Source organism: Schistocerca nitens, chromosome 9 (genome assembly GCF_023898315.1).
Source record: "Schistocerca nitens isolate TAMUIC-IGC-003100 chromosome 9, iqSchNite1.1, whole genome shotgun sequence".
Lineage (NCBI taxonomy): Eukaryota > Metazoa > Arthropoda > Insecta > Orthoptera > Acrididae > Schistocerca > Schistocerca nitens.
The window spans coordinates 244428591-244451955 of NC_064622.1; positions in this window are offsets into that span (position 1 = coordinate 244428591).

The window sequence follows — 23365 nt, forward strand, 5'->3', positions numbered from 1 at the left end:
AATCAGACACACGCACATTGCATGTTAGCGGTGGTGAGTTCCTATGGGACCAATCCGCTGAGGTCATTGGTCCCTAGGCTTACACACACTACTTAATCTAACTTAAACTAACGTACACTAAGATTCAAATGGTTCAAATGGCTCTGAGCACTATGGGACTAAACAGCTGAGGTCATCAGTCCCCTAGGACTTAGAACTACTTAAACCTAACTAACATAAGGACATCACACACATCCATGCCCGAGGCAGGATTCGAACCTGCGACCGTAGCAGTCGCGCGGTTCCGGACTGCGCGCCTAGAACCGCGAGACCACCGCGGCCGGCGTACACTAAGGACAACACACACACACACACCCATTCCCGATGGAGCACTCGAACCTCCGATGGGAGGAGCCACGTGAACCATGGCAAGGCGCCTCAGACCGCTCGGCTACCCAACGTGGCCGCATTGGTAAGTGTCGGTAAGTGTGCTGTTCTTGTGTAGAATGGGCAATGCGCTCGCTCTATCTGAGTTTTACCGAGGGCACATTGTGATGTCTCAGGGACTCAGAACGAGCGTTTCTGAAACTGTACAGCTTGTTGGGTGTTTGAGGGGTGCTGTGCTGAGTGTCTTCAACGTGTGGCGAAACCAAGGTGAAACCACATTCAGAAGTCGTGCGGTTAGGTCGCTACCCCTCATTACAGATGTCAGACGTTGTAGGCTGGCAGATTGGTACAACGGGACAGGCGGCGAACTGTGGCGGAAATAACATAAGACTTTCATACTGGGTAAGAACAAGTGTGTCTGAACACACAGTGCACGAACAAATTGCTTCCACCAAAATGTAACGCTTACTGTTTATTGTTCCATGCAAGAATCTCATGCAAAGATTGGTGTATGTGACACTGTACAGCAACCGCACACTTTTCGTGCTTGCAGTGGGAACTCATGAAGCATATGTGGGTTAACTGTAGCCCAAATGAGTGAATCCTGTGTTTTCGCACTTCCACCGTGTTGGAACCATGACTCATCAGGCTCTGAGCGCTGTGGGACTTAACATCTCAGGTCATCAGTCCCCTAGAACTTAGAACTACTTAAACCTAACTAACCTAAGTACATCACACACATCCATGCCCGAGACAGGATTCGAACCTGCGTGACTCATCAGACCAGCACTAATAATCGCTTTCATGACCAGATGACGTTACTAATAACGTGAACAACAGACAGACTGTACATTTTCCATTGTCTTCTGTTACCAACTTTCTTTTTCTTTCACTTTTGCCTTTATCCCGCGTTTCGTAGGGTCGGCATTGTTAGAATCGGATTTGGCAAGGTTAATGATAAGGGGGGCCAGATGCCCTTCCTGCCGCCACTCCGTACCCCCACGGGATGGAATTAGTGAACCCCAGCTGTCTGCATCTAGTCTAATCCACGGAATAGTGTGAACATGTTAGGCTGTCTGCCAGTCGTGTAACTGAGGCGGGACGTTGGGACCTGCCCAGTATTCACCTAGGAGGATGCGGAAAACCGCCTAAAAACCATTTCCAGGCAGGCCGGCACACCGGCCCTCATTATTGATCCGCCAGGTTGATATAATCCGGCGCCGGCGCGCCTACCTGAGTCCAGGAAGCAACGCATTAGCACTCTCGGCTAACCTGGTATGTTACCAACTTACGAACATCAAATCATTCTGTATGGAATGTACACTTGAGCAATGCCACATCGGCATAACAAGTGGGGTGACCCGAGTAGCTACTTTGGCGCTGAATTTATTTCGTGGAAGTCAACAATACACTATCCAACCAAAAGTAACCGGACACATTCGATAGACCGCTTGGCTTTGCGTTTGACACATCTACCTTCCAGAAGTATTTGTACAGCCGCTTTACGTCGACTTCCTTGGTGCCTTACCATACTTTTCTGTTCAAAGCTACTGAATGTTGACATGACACACACATGTAGAGTAGTGGGCTATCTCGAGTACTGTGTATATTGACATATTAATCCGTTTCTTCATTTAAGAAAGCTAATACACGTAGTACAAAAGAAAAATTCTATAAAAATCTACCTGTAGTAAAAGTGGTATTCGTTGAAGTTTTGGACACACGGAGCGTTTCCGGAGCTGCAAATACTAAGCCATTTCACTGGTAGTCCGGTTGAACAGGAATGGCGGGAAATTCAAACAGTTGGGTCGAGCTGACTGCCCTCAGTTCTCGTCAACAGTTTCTCATACATTTGGGCACATTTATCATCAAGCTTTTTTTGTACTTTAAAAGGTTTAAAAATGCAATATGGATCAAAACTGATTAAAATCTGCTGCTGTCTTTTGAGTATATGAAAATAACTTGTCTAAATTTTTAATAGTGACCTATGTACAAAACTGGCTTTGTGTTTAATAGGATAGAATAGGATTTGGTTTTCCAACTTTATGAAACTGTTAAAGGTATTTGGAAGAATCGCGATTGAATTTTAAGCAACAGGAATATGGTTTTAACGTAAAATCAACAAAAATTTAACATATGTTTTTGGGTATAAAAAGACAAATTAATGACTCTCATTATTTATATTAAATAGTAGTCATTCCAGGGACAGGGAGGGTGTGGGAGTGGGAGAAGCGAGGTTGGCGGGGGCGGCAAATTTTTTCTCCAATTTTTAATACAACTACTACACGCCTTACTAGATATATGACCTTCTGTTTAACAGAAACCTGTCTCCTTCCTGAAATTTAGTTTCGCTATCAGGGTGCTTTACTGGACATGGTTCTCATAGAAGTTCATTCTTCTAACCTTAAAACTCACTCACTCGTACTTCATTAGTAACGGGGAGTTTATAGCTTAAAATGGACTCTGTACACCATAAGGTACGGTCCGGTAATATTCACGTTAACAGAGCGTTTCTAAAGGTGGAAAAAACCGGCAAGTGACAGAAAAAATCTACTGCCCGATTGGGACACAAACTATTGATTTTTGCAGTTGAAGTCTGATTCTTACTCATTATGCCACAATTTTCTTTCCAATTTTGTTTTTTTGCTTTATATCATTTTTACTTATTTTACTTCTATTTTTAAAGTCTCCATGCTTCCCTTCTACCGTTCCTTTCGCTCATCATCTTTTCCCGTCTTGAAGAAGCATTTTCCACTCCTTAACATCCTTAAAAATAAAGTTTCGGTTTCGCAAACAATTTTTAGGTGCTTTCTAACTCAATTAATTTAGGTTTCTTTCACTTAAAATTTTGTTTCTTAATAATATTAACGTGTTTTAATGTTTATAAAAATAAAATTATTACTCTCTTTGTAAATGACTATTTATGTTGATTCTGCTTAAAAGGACACCCCAAGTGGAAGAAACTAAAGTCTTCAATGGCTTGTCTGCTAAATAGCTTTTGCAATTATGTCCTATTAGTCGTTGCCAACTTTCACCCCTTGCGAAAGGTTTCCTTACATAAGACGACATTAACGATTTCCACTAGGCTCTATGATAGTCTCAATCTGTGTTTTCTCTTTAAGTTCAATACTCAGATGTCTAACTGACGTAGACAAAATGGTATTTCAATTGTTTCACGATATGTCTTGCCAGTTTCCTGCTGGTATTTACGCACGTATTAATGGATAGCGTTGACAGTTCTGTGTTATATAAATTACAGCGACTCAGAGTCTTAAATTTTCTCCTCCGTAACGATGAAGCTTCCTAAAATACGCATATACTGTGTGTATTCAGATAGTCATTTGTGGTGGCTGAAGGTCTCCTATTATTTGGATGGTAAAACAGAAGTAGACGTTTTGTGATACTATCTATTACTGCATAACCGGCATATGCCTCACAGATCTCTACCTAGTAAAGGTCCACCGAGGCACACTTTTTGCACCTCTTTAAATGTAATGTTTTTCGAGATTACAAACAAAATAGTATAAGACACTTACTTTCTTCGCAGACGAATGGAAACACTGGTAGAAGCCGGCCTCGAGGAAGATCAGTTCGGATTCCGCAGAGATGTTGGAACACGCAAAGCAATACTGACCCTACGACTTATCTTAGAAGATAGGTTAAGGAAAAGCAAACCTACGTTTCTAGAATTTGTAGACTTTTATGTTTATAAAAATTGACAATGTTGACAAATACTCTCTTTCAAATTATGAAGGTGGTAGGGGTAAAACACAGGGAGAGAAAGGCTATTTACAATTTTTACAGAAACCAGATGTGTTATAAGAGTCGAGGGGAACGAAAGGGAAGCAGTGGTTGAGAAGGGAATGAGATATGGTTCTAGTCTATCTCCGATGTTATTTAACCTGTATATTGAGCAAGCAGTAAAGGAAACAAAAGGAGAATTTGAGGTAGGAATTAAAATCCTAGGAGAAGAAATAAAAACTCTGAGGTCTGCCGACGACATTGTAATTCTGTCTGAGACAGCAAAGGACCTGGAAGAGCAGCTGAACGGAATGGACAGTGCTTGAAAGGAGGATACAAGATGAACATCGACAAAAGCAAAACCAGGATAATGGAATGTAGTCGAATTAAATCAAGTGATGCTGAGGGAATTAGATTGGGAAATGAGACACTTAAAGTAGTAAATGAGTTTTTCTACTTGGGAAGCAAAATAATTGATGACTGTCAAAGTAGAGAGGATATAAAATGTAGACTGGCTATGGCAAGGAAAGCATTTCTGAAGAAGAGAAATTTGTTAATATCGAGTATAGATTTAAGCGTCAGGAAGTCTTTTCTGAAAGTATTTGTATGGAGTGTAGCCATGTTTGGAAATGAAACATGGACGATAAATAGTTAAGGCAAGAAGAGAACAGAGGCTTTCGAAATGTGGTGCTGCAGAAGAATGCTGAAGATTAGATGGATAGAACACGTAACTAATGAGGAGGTACCGAAGAGAATTAGAGAGAAGAGGAATTTGTGGCACAACTCGACTAGAAGTAGGGATCGCTTGGTAGGACACGTTCTGAGGCATCAAGGGATCACCAATTTAGTATTGGATGGAATCGTGGAGGTTCAAATCGTAGATCGAGATCAAGAGATGAATACAGTAAGCAGATTCAGAAGGATGTAGGTTGCAGTATTTATTCGGAGATGAGATGAAGAGACTTGCACAGGATAGAGTAGCATGGAGAGCTGCATCAAACCAGCCTCTGGACTGAAGACCACAACAACACAACAATTTCTTTTAACTGCGTATACAAGTGTCTCAATGTACGTTTGATCTTCTCTGTTATGATTTTGTAAAACGCGCTGTATAAAACCAAATTTAGCATGCCGCACTTTGTAAGGACTGTAAAGTGAGAGCGATATCGACAGTTGGCAGTCGAGCAGTGACAATCAGTGTGCGTGTGCAGCATCGATACGTACGCCCGTGTGTTGCGTAAACAGCCCCCACACGAGCGGCGGATCGCAACGATCAGTCTCATGCGATATCGCCAGTAATCGGTCGCTTGCCACGATATCCCGCAGACGAGCAATTTTTCAAGCACTTGCAACCAGTATTATGAACGTCACTGCGTGAAGAAGTTCTGCTATGGAAAATGACCTGTATGTTTAGCGGCAGATACCTTTGATTTTCATATCACCACGAATACCTGCAAAACATAAACTTAAAACAGACGAGAATTATAAGTTATTCAACTTGATTTCAAATACTTTTTTTTTTTGGGAACTTTAACTTACTTTACAAAATACCGGGTGATCAAAAAGTCAGTATAAATTTGAAAACTTATAAACCACGGGATAATGTAGACAGAGAGGTAAAAATTAACACGCTCAGCCGTCACTTTCGTCAAGCTTGGCCTCCCAGGTCCCCAGACCTCAGTCCGTGCGATTATTGGCTTTGGGGTTACCTGAAGTCGCAAGTGTATCGTGATCGACCGACATCTCTAGGGATGCTGAAAGACAACATCCGACGCCAATGCCTCACCATAACCCCGGACATTATTTCTCGACTACAGCTATTGTTGAGGAATGATGGTGGACATATTGAGCATTTCCTGTAAAGAACATCATCTTTGCTGTGTCTTACTTTGTTATGCTAATTATTGCTATTCTGATCAGATGAAGCGCCATCTGTCGGACATTTTTTGAAATTTTGTATTTTTTTGGTTCTAATAAAATCCCATGTCATTCCAAGTATGTGTGTCAATTTGTACCTCTCTATCTACATTATTCCGTGATTTATTCAGTTTTCAAATTTATACTGACTTTTTGATCACCCTGTATATTACATTTTCCACTGAGGCCAAGTGGGTTGTGTAAATATTTCCAGTGTGCCAATATAATTCGTTTCACGTTTATTCGTCCTCAATTTCTTTTTCTGTTAGCAGTCTCGCAGATTAATTGCAAATAGGTAGGCCTACACAGTTTACTCGATGTTTTCATATTGATGTTGTCAACAGAAGCACTACTAATTACAATAATTCTTGTTATAAATTCTATGAAAGAGAATTAAACTATATGAAATGACAAGGAATGTGAGTATAGTTGTATAACAGATTTGCGCTGAACATTTAAATTAATATGTCCTCTTCACGTTACAATAGGCACGTATATCATTCCGTTTAGAAATTAAAAACTTTAATAATGCGTGTAATTATTTCATAAATAACACAAAATCATTAGATGGAGCCCATTGCCTCGCGACTATTACTGTGAACTTCCCATCACTTCAACTTCCACAGCTCAAACTTCAAAACTCTGATCTTTGTAAAATCTGAAGGTGTATTTTGTGTTACTTCTTAAAATAAATGGCAACTCCGGCTTCCACTTGACTTTTTAGAGTAATTCGTGATTCCTGGATACTTGTAAATTCAACCGTAAATTTCTTACCAACTTGGGCAATGCGAAAAGGAACAAAACTGCACAACCACGCTTAATAAATAGAGAAACGAATCGTAGCTATATTGCCACACACTGCTTCTAGTCAGCCATGCAGCCATACTGCGAGCAAAAATCACATGCAACCCATCAGATTGCCTGGGATTTCCATGCGGCCAGCGATCAGCGAGCGATCGTTGCGATTTGCTCACAAAGGTGCCATCTACGAAGCGACTGGTCGGCCACGCGACGGATCGCTGCGATCCATGGCTCGTCAGTAGGGACCTTAATTGTGTTAGACAGAAACACTTAAAAATTTTTGGCCACGTTAGTATGTTTTTGCTCATGGTATAAACTAAACTTCGACGTGGAATTATGAAACAAAATATTAGACTGTGAGCACTGTGAGTTTCTTCGAGTACTGTAGACAGCAGTGACAATGCTTACGCGAAAGGACTCTGATTGTCGCTCTTCTAACCGAACTGTATTGCACGTGGGTAAGTTGCAATAACTGATGTAGTCTGTACAACTCAATGAGCTGCTACGCGCGTTAAAACTTAACCGTCGGCGAGGAGTCATTTAAACTGATTCTGAAGTGTTATAATCCGCGACACAGACACACAGAAAACAGAGGAAACACTGCAACTGTAGAATATGTGACTGGAGGTGACTGGATGCACTCGAGTACAGTATTATACTATGCTGCTCCACTAGAAAAATAGTGCATTGCCACTAGCTGTTGGCAACTGTATTACAAGCAATTTTAGAATATGGAATGAGAAGTGATGTCATAATTGCATGGGCAGAAGTGATATAAAATCGATAAAATTACGAAAATGACGGAAAATTCATATAAACTGAATTGTGTTAGACAGAAACACTTAAAAATTTACTACGTCGAAATGCGGGAAAATGGAGGGGGGACTTGCATGTCTTCTGCTTGGTGCTGAACAATTCTTGTACATGGGAACGAGTAAGCAACAAGAAGAAGAATACGAGAAAAATTGACATTGGAGCACCAGGAACCAGGAAAACTCTTTTTTTCGTCGAGGCAACAGTCTGCTTTATGTCTATTGAGGTAATAGTGATACACGTTGGTTGACTGCTGTCTTTGATGCTTTCCTGGAAAAAAGACCACAATATGTCTCTAAACTTACTTGCATCTGCGTTTTAAAGGGTAACCGAGAGTGGCTGGAGTGATAGGTTGACGTAGAGTTGTATCGAGATATAATTTAATGGTTTTGATGATGCATTTTAGAGAGAGAGGGAGATGTTGCTGAAGGTCATTTGACCATTTTGTTTTTTCGTTGTTCTATCGTGTTGCATCAGCTGTATGACATAACCAGCGTTCGACTCGTATACAACTTCGTTTTCTGTGCGTGGTCCGCCTGCTTAGCTGAGTGGTCACGTGCTTGCCTCCCATGCAGCGTGCCCGGGTTCGATTCGCGGCCAGTTTCGAGATTTTCTCCGCTCGTGGACGGGTGTTGTGTCGTCCTCATCATCATTTCGTCCTCATCACCGACACGCGAGTTGCCCAGTGTGGTGTCGACTGAAATAAAATTTGCACTCGGCGGCCGAACTTCCCCAGATGGGGCCTCCCAGCCAACAGTACCATACGCTCATTGCATTCTGTGTGTGATTTAGAGGCCTGTCTACTTGCGATCGTTAACAGTAAACCTCTCAGTCATCTCATGTATCATGAAACATATCCATCCTGTCCCGACATATTCCTCTAGACGAATGTTTATGCGACATTCTCCATTCTCCATCTTGGGCATAAAATCGAGTCTTCAGTTTCATAACTACGGTGATTCTAAGTTAGCGACAGGTGTTTGTGAGGTACTGCAATCCTCGTGTATATATCTGCTTGACGGATGTCCTGTTTACAGAGTTAGTGGCGGCATGACGTGTAATTTCATATGCCAAACACCGCTGCTATGCGTTTGTCTCTTTCTTTGTAAGAGGTATTCTCCGTTACTAACGATCATTTTATATAGGACTGATGTGAGAACAGTGTAATTTTGAACCATGATCGGATGCGAACAGTGGGCGCTATACACCTCTGGAAAGCTATGTTGTGCATGTATAAGAATGGATGTTTTAATGAAGTAGATTTTTCATTTTACAGTTTGTCACCACAGTTTATCGCAACGAAACCTGCAAGGAGAAAGTATGTCATGCGCTTGAAACACATTTCTTACACTGGAATATTAACAGCGTTGCATTCAACACGACTAATAGGTCGGAAACCACACAGTTCTAACATTGCAGTCTGTTTTAAGTGCAGAATCATGTAGCCTTGGGAGTGCTTGTATTTATGTTCTTTCTTATCAATACCTTCTTGGTACTGATCCCAGACACCAGAACAATACTTAAGAATTGATAACGTAGTTAATTTACGTAAAATACTTCAAACACCGTCCGCCTGGAGCTCATTCAAGCATAAAAGTCATCCATATCTTCCTCTTCTTAACCGTCTGCTATTACATCACAACACTTGCATATCAACTACTATACACCGATAAGGGGTGCTAACCTCCTCGACATGTGCGTATCTGGAGATACCTTGTCCTCTCGGATGGGTGTGACCTCAGCTTGCTCTATTCCTTCTAGAGACGAGGAACGTGGCGGTCTACTTCCAGTCAGCTGCTGATTAAATCAGTGACAATGCGAGGAGATCCAACTTTATCCTAAGAATACTAGAATGCCCTGTGACTCCCATCCACATAGAGAAAGATCGTAAATTACGCACTATGCTTGAATTGCTAGAAATATGTACGAGGGCTGTTCGGAAGGTAAGGTCCTATCGGTCACGAAATGAAAACCACAGTGAAAATAAAAATTGTTTATTTGCAATAGTTAGCCACATCTCACAGCTACCTCTCTAAATAGTCGACGCTCCAGCTTAGACCACTGTTGTACAGACTTTCCAGTGTCCTCGTCACAGGAAGCAGACGCCTGTGCTTTCCGCCAATTCTCTACACTGGTCTGCTTTTCGTTGGTTGTGCGAAAATGTACTATTCGTAGCCAGCTGATCATGTGAGCAGAGATGAACAACGGAGGGAGCCCATTAAGGGCTGTATTGTGTTTGGTACCCGTGGAGGAGCGGTAGCGTCTTTGATTAGTAATCAAAACGTCCTCGGCCCCAGGTTCGAATCCCACCACTGCTTAAATTTCGATTAATAATCAGCATTGTGGCCGAATGCTTCTGTCATAAGAAGTCACCCTCATTCCGCCAACGGCCTTGTCAAAGAGGATGGTGGAGCGGACAAAGGTTCAGGGCACTCTCTTGTCCTAGGGGTGGGAAACTGCCCCTTAAGGCGGAAAATCAGCGAAGATCAACGGCGTGAGGATGCTGAAGGCAATGGAAGCAACTGCATTAAATACACATAACATGTATCAACAGGACATGTGGCCTGTAATTGAAAAGTGTCATGATGACCTCCACATTGGTAAAAGATTCCCAAATTGTCCCCCATTTGGATCTCCGGAAGTGGATTGCCAAAGGGAAGGGGATTATGAGAAGAAGATTCAATAACCAACGAAAGGATAGTGGTCTATGAGTCGGGGAGTGGAATGTGAGAAGCTTGAACGTGTTAGGGAAACCAGAAAATCTCCAAAAGGAAATGCAAAGGCTCAATCTAGATATAGTAGGGATCAGTTAAGTGAAATGGAAAGAAGACAAGGTTTTCTGATCACATGAGTATGGGGTAATGTCAACAGCAGCAGAAAATGATATAACCGGAGTAGGAATCGTTATGTATAGGAAGATAGGGCAGCGAGTGTATTACTGTGAACAGTTCACTGATAGGGTTGTTCTTGTCAGAATTGACAGCAAACCAACACTAACAACGATAGTTCAAATATACACACCGACGTCGCAAGCTGAAGATGAAGAGGTAGATAGAGTATATGAGGATACTGAAAGGGTAATACTGTAAGTAAAGCGAGAAGAAAATGTAATAGTCATGGGACACTGGAATGGGAAGGAGTATAAGAAAAATTTACAGGAGAATATGAGCTTGTGACAAGGAATATGAGAGGACAAAGACTGTATTAAATTTCAGCTAGTAATAGCGAATACTCTGTTCAAGAATCAGAAGAGGAGGAGGTATACTTGGAAAAGGCCGGGTGATACGGGAAGATTCCAGTTAGATTACTTCATGGTCAGACAGGGATTCCGAAATCAGATACTGGATTGAAAGGCGTATCCAGGAGCAGATATAGACTCATATAACAATATAGTAGTGATGAAGAGAAGGCTGAAGTTTAACACATTGGTCAGGAAGAATCAATACGCACAGAAGTGGGATACGGAAGTACTAAGGAATGGCGAGATTGCTTGAATTTCTTTAAGGCTATAGACACAGAAATAACGAATAGCTTAGTAGGAAGTACAGTTGAGGAGGAATGGACACATCTTACAAGGGCCATCGCAGAAGTTGGAAAGAGAAACATAGGTACAAAGAAGGTAACTGCGGAGAAACCATTGAAACGTCCCCTTAGAACAATTATACAGGACTGTGCTTAAGCTGACACACAATATTTTGTTAGCGCAACGCAATCTGACTTTCAATAATCCCTACAAAAGAATGGGCCCCTGACTAACATTAAACTATACCTTTTACAAATCACTTACCTCACAAAAATCTTGGTTACTCCCACTACTGCAATACAGCGAGCGCCACTACTGCCAGCTAAATAAAAGATTCAAACTACTGAAGGCACTAACTACTGATAGGCATAGTTAGCAAATGAAAGATTTTGATAGAGAACAACCAATGTATTTACCTCAATAGTCATAATATATATAGCAGTTCATGACAAATTTCAAAACTCCGCCATCTCTCTCCCCACATCCACCACTGCTGGCGGCTCACCTCCAACTGCGCAACGCTACGCGCTGTTCAGAGCCAGCTGCCTAACACTACAATGGCGAGTATTACAACAATGGAAAGCAGCCACAGACTGCACACAGCACAGCCAGTGATTTTCATACAGAGGTGGAGTTACCAATAAAAAAACCTAAACAGCCTACTTACATAGCCCCCATGCTCCCCACAAAAAATTTTACAAATTGTTTTGGGCACTGGGCAATACATATTTGTTAAAATTTTTCATAATCGTAATTACAATAACAAAGAAATCAAATGCACACACTTATTGATACAATGTTGGCCAAAAGCTAAAATTTTCTCACAGTCCATAAAGATAGTTCTGATCATTCATCATAATAGTAATTACAGTTTTTTTCACAAAGTCTCATTAGTAAAAGAAATTGCACACAGAAGTAGTGGATTTCCATGCAGTCTTGAAGAAGTAGTGTTGTCCTTCCAACGGAAAGACAGTGCTGACTCTTGACATGCTGACAGGTAATGGGCCACAACAGAGCAAACCCACAGCGGAGTCAATCGAAGTTTTGAAGAATATCGTTTGGTAGGTCATCACAGAGTAGACCCACTGTAGTCCTGGTAGAGATTATGGTAGTGGTATTGGTGTGCCACCAGAGGTGCAGACCCACTGCAGTCCTTGTGGAAATAATGGTACTGGTGAGTCAGCAAAGATGTAGACCCACTGTAGTCCTTGTAGAAATAATGGTATTGATGGGTCCTCAAAGATGCAGACCCACTGTAGTCCATGTAGAGACGGCCAGCAGCCATCTGTTGCGACTGTGCAGGTGCACAATCACCATCGAAGAGTCTTGCGGAGAATATAGCAAGTCCATAAACCACCACTTGTCCACTCACGAAATTTTTGGGATTGTCCTTAGAACCAGCAATGCTGTTATCCAGTCCATTGCTGAATCATTAACACACGTGCAAACACTATCAGTCCCTACTTCTCACACATTGTCCATATACTATGACCAACAGAAACGTGTGCAGTGAAATGTAACTTACAAGTTACTTAATTTGATGAACTGGTGTCAATTACAAATTTATAACATAAGAATACAATAACAATGGTACAAAATACATCATTAAAAACATAATAATACAGATAACATTTGTAGTACAAGCTTTACAAAAGAATAGAAATAACATATACATCAGTGTTACAGGAATTATGAGATAAGTAGATAAATAAAATAATGAGAATAGTTTTCGAAACATTAATTTCACACATGAGAATTGAAACAGAACAGAATTAATAATGTGTAAACATCTTTACAAAGAAAATTACATATTATAAATGCAAATTATATTTGAGGATAACAGTATTCCTCGTCATTAGTGAATGTAGCTTAGTACCAGAAAAATTCTACAACATAAATTTTATCAGATACACATATAAATACAGGAAGAACATAAATACACAAGGGTACACAAACACATAGCATAATAATACAAAAGGAAAGGACAGGGTTTGTTTTACTGCAGTATTTTGCCAACAAAACTTTCTTTACTTCTTGGAGATCTCCCTTCATTCATCATTATTCCCAAAAAGTCCTATCTATACCTCTTTTCTGTATTCTAACCATATTTCTTTAAAAATAATTGTGGTTCATTGTACAACACTCATTTTGGCCCAAATCGTTTTCATATAACTTTCAATGCATTCTTTCCCTATTCTCCATAGTTAGGTTCTTATATAGTCTACCCCTCTTAAGCTAACTTAAATCTACTGAGCTCAGATGCTAAACTAAGGGACGAGGCAATGCAGCAGCACAAAACAATTAACACAAACAGCAATGACAAAATATTCAAATTCGCAAAGCAAGCAGCAATATTACAACTAATATAAGGCAATGAGCGGCAAACAAGAAAAATAAATCAGTAGTAAAACTGGCTTAAAAGAGTAATACAAAGTGAAATTTAGTAACACTCTGCCTGGCAAACAGCAGAAGCAAAAGCAATAAATTATATCTAAACATGACAAAGCTCAAGCAGAAAAATATTACAGTAAAGACAACAATGCAGATAAGGGAAATGTATATTCACATCTTAATGTCTATGTAATTAAAGTGGTGCACCACAAGAAGTTATTCTACCAAAAAAAATTACCAAGTACTTGAAAAGAAAATTACGAATGCAGTTCCTGTGAAGGTAAATGTCTTTTTGTGCTCCCTCATTTTTTTGAAAAAAATTATTATTTACTCGATCTGTAGACAGAAAATATTTGTATTAGTACATCTATAAAATTTTATTTTAACCAATGCTGCAGTGCAGCTAGAAACTAGATATTAAACGAAATGAGCAAAGCAAGGCGTGAAACGTCATTCACTAGCCATATGGCATTTCATAGTGCAGAAAACAATCTTTCAACTAGAAAGACAATAGATGTGAAATGTTTCTCATCATTTCATTTCAGGAAATATCATAAATTAAGAGCTCCACAGTGTAATCATATGTTTTCAAGTTCGACCGTGTCGTTTGTGCGATGCTTTCTACAAAGGAACGTCAATAGCGAGGATAATGGCCTCCCTTTTTTTTCTACCACCTAATGGCTTTTTCTCAAGGCGGCTGGCACACCTGGCCGCTCAGCTGGGTGCCCACAACGCATTACGTGCAGGTGGTCACTGAACTTTCTTACCGAAATATTTACGACACCAGTTTCCGCTACAGTGACAGTCTCATATAAATATACACTCCTGGAAATGGAAAAAAGAACACATTGACACCGGTGTGTCAGACCCACCATACTTGCTCCGGACACTGCGAGAGGGCTGTACAAGCAATGATCACACGCACGGCACAGCGGACACACCAGGAACCGCGGTGTTGGCCGTCGAATGGCGCTAGCTGCGCAGCATTTGTGCACCGCAGCCGTCAGTGTCAGCCAGTTTGCCGTGGCATACGGAGCTCCATCGCAGTCTTTAACACTGGTAGCATGCCGCGACAGCGTGGACGTGAACCGTATGTGCAGTTGACGGACTTTGAGCGAGGGCGTATAGTGGGCATGCGGGAGGCCGGGTGGACGTACCGCCGAATTGCTCAACACGTGGGGCGTGAGGTCTCCACAGTACATCGATGTTGTCGCCAGTGTTCGGCGGAAGGTGTACGTGCCCGTCGACCTGGGACCGGACCGCAGCGATGCACGGATGCACGCCAAGACCGTAGGATCCTACGCAGTGCCGTAGGGGACCGCACCGCCACTTCCCAGCAAATTAGGGACACTGTTGCTCCTGGGGTATCGGCGAGGACCATTCGCAACCGTCTCCGTGAAGCTGGGCTACGGTCCCGCACACCGTTAGGCCGTCTTCCGCTCACGCCCCAACATCGTGCAGCCCGCCTCCAGTGGTGTCGCGACAGGCGTGAATGGAGGGACGAATGGAGACGTGTCGTCTTCAGCGATGAGAGTCGCTTCTGCCTTGGTGCCAATGATGGTCGTATGCGTGTTTGGCGCCGTGCAGGTGAGCGCCACAATCAGGACTGCATACGACCGAGGCACACAGGGCCAACACCCGGCATCATGGTGTGGGGAGCGATCTCCTACACTGGCCGTACACCACTGGTGATCGTCGAGGGGACACTGAATAGTGCACGGTACATCCAAACCGTCATCGAACCCATCGTTCTACCATTCCTAGACCGGCAAGGGAACTTGCTGTTCCAACAGGACAATGCACGTCCGCATGTAGCCCGTGCCACCCAACGTGCTCTAGAAGGTGCAAGTCAACTACCCTGGCCAGCAAGATCTCCGGATCTGTCCCCCATTGAGCATGTTTGGGACTGGATGAAGCGTCGTCTCACGCGGTCTGCACGTCCAGCACGAACGCTGGTCCAACTGAGGCGCCAGATGGAAATGGCATGGCAAGCCGTTCCACAGGACTACATCCAGCATCTCTACGATCGTCTCCATGGGAGAATAGCAGCCTGCATTGCTGCGAAAGGTGGATATACACTGTACTAGTGCCGACATTGTGGATGCTCTGTTGCCTGTGTCTATGTGCCTGTGGTTCTGTCAGTGTGATCATGTGATGTATCTGACCCCAGGAATGTGTCAATAAAGTTTCCCCTTCCTGGGACAATGAATTCACGGTGTTCTTATTTCAATTTCCAGGAGTGTATTTCACAGGTCAAGAATTTGGGTTACAAATCTGTAGAAACAAAATCCTATAAATATAACAGCGTCCAAAAAAATTTTCGTCAGCATTGTGATACATTCACGCATTTACACACATTTCATAACTCTTAAAGTACGATTCTTGGTTTCCAACATCCTTTTCCACACTCATTATTCCTTACCTTATTCGTCGACACTTCTACAATATTTCATCGCAACAGATATGTAGCATAATCAAATAACTCATACAAGAGTTACTACTAAAACATGTTTTTCTTTCCAGAAGAATTCAGAAAGCTGTGCAGATATAAAACAGATACACCGCAAAAGCAACATTGTAAACTGGCACTCATTAGTAGCGTCGTGATAAAATCGTGTAGCTGTCACATAAACTAACCTCTGTGTCATCTGGTATCTCTCAGAAAGCACTTTAATTTCAGAATGTATTTTCAAATAAACCAAAATGTTGCATTAAAATCTCATTAACAGTACTGGTAAATGTTCTAAGTATGTGAGCCTTATAGTCGTTACGTAATCGTGCAACTAACAAGCAAGAATGTACAAATACAACACTGTGTCGTCTGTTCACTATAACAATACACTCGTAATTTCTGTTTAAAAATGTTCCCTAGGTTCTAGACTGGATGTTTAACTTCAAACATTGTTGCGTATTAACAGATTCTAAGTCAGACAAAGCATACTAGAAATGTGAAGTGAAAAGTTTTATGGCAAAGACAAAGTTAAAAAACAGATTATCTTTCAATAAACGGTTTTATATGTGAAGTGTGGTGAAATCCTTTACTCTTCATAGTACTCAGAGTTTGAACTTGAATGCAATTGTCATGCGGTGTACGTCGGTAAAAAATACTGGAATTTTTCTCAAGGTTAGCGTCTATGTTATTTTTCTCTGAGCCAGCCGGCGCACGCGGCTCCCTGCGGTGCGAGTCATTGTCTGTTCCCTTGTTGGCGCGCGTCGTTATTGGGATTAGGAGACCTAGCTTCTACAAATTCACGTTGTCGAAAGTACCCTGCTCTGTTTAAACCCGCCAGTTTTGATGCAATTCAGGTCTGTCGTTACGAATATATCGTCCTACGTCATGTCGGTAGTTTACATAGTTTCTTGTTTGTCGGTCATGTGGTGGAGAATTTCTCCATGAATCGTAACTGTGCGCCGAACTGTTGCGTCTGAAGTTATTCTGTCTCCCTTTTTTTTTAATTAAATTTGTTTTCAATAGTCATAATATACATAGCAGTTCATGACAAATTTCAATACTCCGCCATCTCTCTCCCCACATCCACCACTTCTGGCGGCTCACCTCCAACTGCGCAACGCTACGCGCTGTTCAGAGCCAGCTGCCTAACACTACAATGGCGAGTATTACAACAATGCAAAGCAGCCACAGACGGCACACAGCACAGCCAGTGATTTTCATACAGAGGTAGCGTTACCAATAAAAAAACCTAAACAGCCTACTTACTCCATGGGTAAAGAAGAAATACTTCAGTCGATGAATGAAATGAAGAAGTATAAAAATGTTCCAGGGAAAATACAAATCGCTGAGGAATGAAATGAACAGGAAGTGCAGGCAAGCTAACACGAAATGTCTGCACGAAAAATGTGAAGAAATCGAAAAAGAAATGATTGTCAGGGCAGGCTCAGCATCCAGGAAAGTCAAAACAACCTTTGGTGACACTAAAAGTAAGGGTGGTAATATAAAGAGGGCAAGGGGAATTCAACTGTTAAGTGCAGAGGAGAGAGCGAATGGGTAGGAAGCCTCTATGTGGGGGAAGATTTGTCTGATGTGACAGTAGTAGAAACAGGGGTCGATTTAGAGGAGATAGGGGATCCAGTATTAGAATCAGAATTTCAAAGATCTTTGGGGAACTTAAGATCAATTAATGCAGAAGGAATAGATAACACTCTGTCAGAATATCATTGGGCGAAGTGGCAACAAAACGACTATTCACTGTTGTGTGTAGAACGTATGAGTCTGGTGACTTACCATACGACTTTCGGAAAAAGCATCATCCACTCAATTCAGAAGACTGCAAGAGCTGACAAGTGGGAGAATTATCGCACAATAAGCTTAAAAGCTCATGCATCCAAGTTACTGACAAGAATAACATACAGAAGAATGGAAAAGAAAACTGAGGATGTGCTAGATGACGATGAGGAAAGGTAAAGGCAAGAGGGAATAATAAGAGTGGACGACCAAGAAGGAAGACTACATCCCTGTAAGACATGGATGTATTCTTTTGCCCCTACTGTTCAATCTGCACATAAAAGAAGCAATAACGGAAATAATTTGAACGTGGAATTAAAATTCAAGGTGAAAGGATACCCATCATACGATCTGCTGATGACATAGCTATCGCAAGTGAAAGTGAAGAAGAATTACATGATCTGCTGAATTGACGAACAATCTAATGAGTACAGAATGTGTATTAAAGGAAATCGAATAAAGACGAAAGTAATGAGAAATAGCAAAAATGAGAACAGCAATAAACTTAACAACGGGATTGATGGTCATGAAGTAGGTACGTTAAGGCATCTACTACCTAGGCAGCAAAATAACCAAGGACGGACAGAGCAAGGAGGACATCAAAAGCAGACAAGCACTGCCGAAAATGGGTATTCCTGGCCAAGAGAAGTCTACTAGTATCATAGTTCATAATTTGAGCGAGAAGTTTCTGAGAATATATGTCTGGAGTACAGCATTGTACGGTAGTGAAACATGAGAAAACCGGAACAGAAGGGAATCGAAACATTTGCGATGTGGTGCTACAGACGAATGTTGCAAATTATGTGGACTAATAGGGTAAGTAATGAGGAGGTTCTGTGTAGAATCGGAGAGGAACGGAATATGTGGAAAACACTGATAAGGAGAAGGAACAGGATGATAGGACATCTGTTAAGATATGAGGGAATGACTTCCATGGTACTAGAGGGAGCTGTACAGGGTAAAAACTATAGAGGAAGACAGAGATTGGAATACATCTAGGAAATAATTGAGGGTGTAGGTTGCAAGTGCTACTGTGGAATGAAGAGGTTGCCACAGAATAGAAATTTGCGGTGGACCGCATCAAACCAGTCAAAAGGCTGATGACCCAAAAAAAATTATGAGTCATCAAATACTTCCCATCGAAAACGATGCAGAAGGGTCTTCATTGCCCCTGCAGTGTATGGCTGAAAATTGTCCTGAAGAAAGAAATGCATGACATTTACGTTATGTGGACTGCATAACTTCAAGCGAAATTTCTCACCAGATTCACACACTTGGCGCTCTGAACTGAAAAGACCGATGTGCAGCTATCGACAGGCATACTAAAGACACTGCCAAACACATATGCGCAACGTTCCATAGAATTATCACAGCGGTTTCCATGTCGCGTCTAATCGGACCCTACTTTCCGAATGCGCCTCGTAGATGACCACCTGGTATACTTTGACACATATGTTTTTTTTTTTTTTTAATTGGCAATGAATGGACGTACTGCACAATCGTCTATTTACAATTCGCAATAGTACTCGTGAAGTTGAGGAAGGGCGGAGCAATTATACAGAAATTATGAAGTAAGCTGCCACGTCATTGGTCGGTCTTGAAATTGCTAAAATTGATTGCACTGTGATGATTATTACAATACGTCGACGGTGTCTTTTCCATCCCATGTGATCAAATGGCTCTGAGCACTATTGGACTTAACATCTCAGGTCATCAGTCCCCTAGAACTTAGAACTACTTAAACCTAACTAACCTAAGGACATCACACACATCCATGCCCGAGGCAGGATTCGAACCTGCGACCGTAGCGGTCGCGCGGTTCCAGACTGAAGCGCCTAGAACCGCTCGGCCACCAGTGGCCGGCCCATGTGATCACTGGTATGCTGTTGATTAGCACATAATAATTGACTGAGATTGTTTGTTTGAGATGGGAAAGAGTTTTGGTGGAGGGGCATCACCTTCTGGGCACGGCTAGCACCGAAACAGTGATCGTGTACATGACTGCAGTACGAGCAACCAATCGAAACGGAACACTGAACCGTCACTGTGAAAGATGGTTTTAAGTGTAGAGGCGAGGCCATCAGTCAACTTTCGATAGCAGTTTGGAAACACTCCACAATGGCGCAAAAGTCTTCCAGTTTCTATATGTTGTGACTGTCTTTTATTTAAAACCAGACAGTGTGTGTCGTGTTGTAGCAGCAGCAACATGATTTACACCATACGACTGAAATCCCCTGCTATACCCGCAGGACACGACAGATGGTTTAATTTGTGGAAAGGGGCCAAAATGAGTGGCAGTCAGTTGCACTCGAACATATTACTTTATTCATTTGGAAAATATTACAAGAGTAAAGAAAACATTAAAAACAGAGCAAGCCAAACATTAATTTTAGAAATTATTTCCTGGCTAAATGCGCCATTCAATCTCACGCCTCAAGGGCAAAACAAGTTAAAACCGGCTGAAGACCAATGACTTAAGACTCAAAACAAGAATTTGAATTTTAAAAGACAGAAGGACTTATCTTAAAACATTTCTCTACGTTAGGCTGAAGGCCCAAACAATCTCACGCCTTAAGGGCAAAACAACTTTAATTTCAAATCAGCTAGAAGCCATACATAAACAAACAACAAGGACAAATAAGAAAAGGCAACACATTAAACGGCTCTCGGAAGTTTCCAAGGGTCGGCCTGGAATTCTAACACTAACGCTCCTTTAGATGAGACAGGCAGTCCGCCCAACAATTCCCAATCCGACGGCTGCCCAATCGACAGACAGTCAACGGATCAAGCGACAGGATAACTTCCGTTAACCCGACCAGCACACAACAGGGAGTTCAATGGAACAACGCAGAAGGTATCGGCGCCCACAACGAATTACACGTTCAGCTGTCAAACTACACGCCGTGCTGGACAGCCAAAACACGACGAAGAAAATACACTGCCTGAATTTATGTCAACAGCCAGGGCAGGTAACCAGAACGTTAACGGCCACAAGGCAGAAGATTCCGCTGGTGCACTTCAATTCAAATATAATAAAGTTAAGTTAAACTCCACAGGAGGGCGGCTAGAATTTCGCCAACTTGAAAACGCACGTTGTTGCTTGCTGGAATGTCCCCACAGCGAACAACGAAATTCAAATGACACAATGTGAACAGTTGGAGTTGGCTGGTAGATTAAGTAAAGAGTCAACTTTCGTGTCCGGGATCGGTGAGCCACGGACCTCGTAGCAATGGGAACAGCCCCTCACACTCTGACCGCGCGTGGACGCCGCCAGCGGCCTTGGCCAGACATGCGCCACGGAGACCTCCTCGCGGCTTCACCGCAACTAACCGACTGCCCGCACACGGCACAGCCGGAAACTATAAGCGCGAGGCCAAAGATAGTACGAGGGTGCAAATATCGATATATACGCTGCTGCTGCGACTCACGGAGAGAGAGGATAACAGAATAGCAAACAAGGTTTAATGCAAAGCATAACACGAGCCAGCCACGGCTCAGTGACGTCTAGTTTTCTGTGAGAGGCAATGGATCAAAATGTGTCAGTGTCAGTTGAGAACCTGACACAGACTTCGAAATCCTGGCGAAAAAAACAAAACGTATGACAGTGCACAAAGTGTGTTACAACAGAAAAAACAATGAATCAAACAGCAAAACAGGGACCCTCTCTTGTGACTGATAGTCTGTGGGATATCGTCCTCCTATAGAACAGGCGATGAAACTTTACACTGGTCTGTGCAAGCGAATTCGATCACTGGCCACTTGCTCCAATGGATCAATACTTGTTTACTTAATAGGATCACCACATATGCTCGACGCCGGCACGCAGACGGTATCTGTTTTCGATATATCGGAAGAGAGAGATGCGGTAAAAATCTTGTCGAGTGCTGTGTGTGATGAAGTAATTGGAGCTTTTATAGTTCCTAATTTTTCTCCATTGGATGGTACAGAATAACGATGATAGAATGTTTGGGTGATAGATGTGAATGGGCCCTGAGGGATGCAGATCTTCTTCAGACTGCAGTACCTATACGATGTAGTCTTCATAATTTTCCCGATAAAAAACACAACTGTAACTGTTCGACTGTATTTTATACTACCTAGTGTTCCAGGAGCAGGCTTCGTTGGGCGCTGTCCTTACACATCGTACATGGTTGGTGGAGTTATGGTAACATGTTCCCATTTCCACAAGTGGTCAAAACACGGTCCTGTCGCATTAACTCAGCTCACTCTGTCTCTACACGTATTTCAGAATGTTGTAGATATAGCACTCTCCGACTTCTGCTTAGTTCCGACTTAAATTGGAATTATCACATGCACAAAGCTGCAGGGACGGCGGGGCAGAGACTGAGGAGCAGTTACAAGATGCATAGGGAATAGCTAACCCACGTAGGAATTTTACTCTAGCATATAGGTTCGCAAAAGGTGACTTGCTTCGAGATATGAGAGTGCCATGAATATGATTCACTAGTGGCTGTAATCATTAGAAGACATCTCCATAGGATCCAATGCAGGTATGTGGTTGAATGGCAAGACTTGATTCCAAATCGTATACAGAATTTATACTAGAAAGCGTAACACTATCAGCGACTCGTGTGTGTACCTGTAGAACCAAGTCTGCTTTTTATGCATGGTGATAGTGACGTGGTTGTGATCGTGTTTTCAATAGCGCGGTCCTTACGCGTAATGTACGTTGCTGGCTTTAGAGTCCTTCCGTGGTTAGCTTCTTTGACAGAGCTATGATAATATGTTCCCATTTCCACTGAGTGGCTAAAAGACTGTCCTGTTGCATTAACTCAGCTCAGCCTGTTCCTACATGGGTTGCAGAAGTTGGTGGATGTGGTGCTCTCCGACTTCTGTTCAGTTCCGACTTGAACTGGGACGATCATATGGACGAAGCTGCAGGGAGGCCGGGGAAAAGACCGAGGAACAGTTGCAAGGTGCAGAAGAATTGTCAAAAACCACACTGCAGTTTTTCTGTAGTAGATAGGTTCGAAAAAGGTAACCCGTTTCGAGATATGAGAGTACCACGAATATGATTCACTAGTGGCTGTAATCATTAAGAGACATGTCCATAGGATCCAACGGAGGTATGTGGCTGCCAGCATTTCTACCAAAAAGCGTAACACTGTCAGTGACTCTTGTGTGTGCCTGTAGTACCAAGACCGCCTTTTATGCGTGGTGATGGTAACAGAGTCGTTGTGATCGTGTTTTTAACAGCGCGGTCCTGACGTGTAATGTACCTTGCTGGCGGTAGTATCCTTTTGTGGTCAGCTTCAAATGTCGGTTCTCAATAGTGCTCCTCGAAAATAACATCGTCTTCCCTCCACGGATTCACATTTGAACTACCAGGTGACTGAAATCCGACTACTGGAAAGAAAAGTTACTCGCCATGCAAAGCGTTTCTCATCATGACTTTAATTAATTAGCCTATCTGTTTGATAACAGTGACATGTCACCTGGCGGTTGTAGGTGATGGCTTGGGCACCAATGATATGGTTCTTCATTTGGAGTTTTTGACGTTGCGGCGATATCTTTCAACGATATTTGAATTGCCCACCTATACAGGGAGA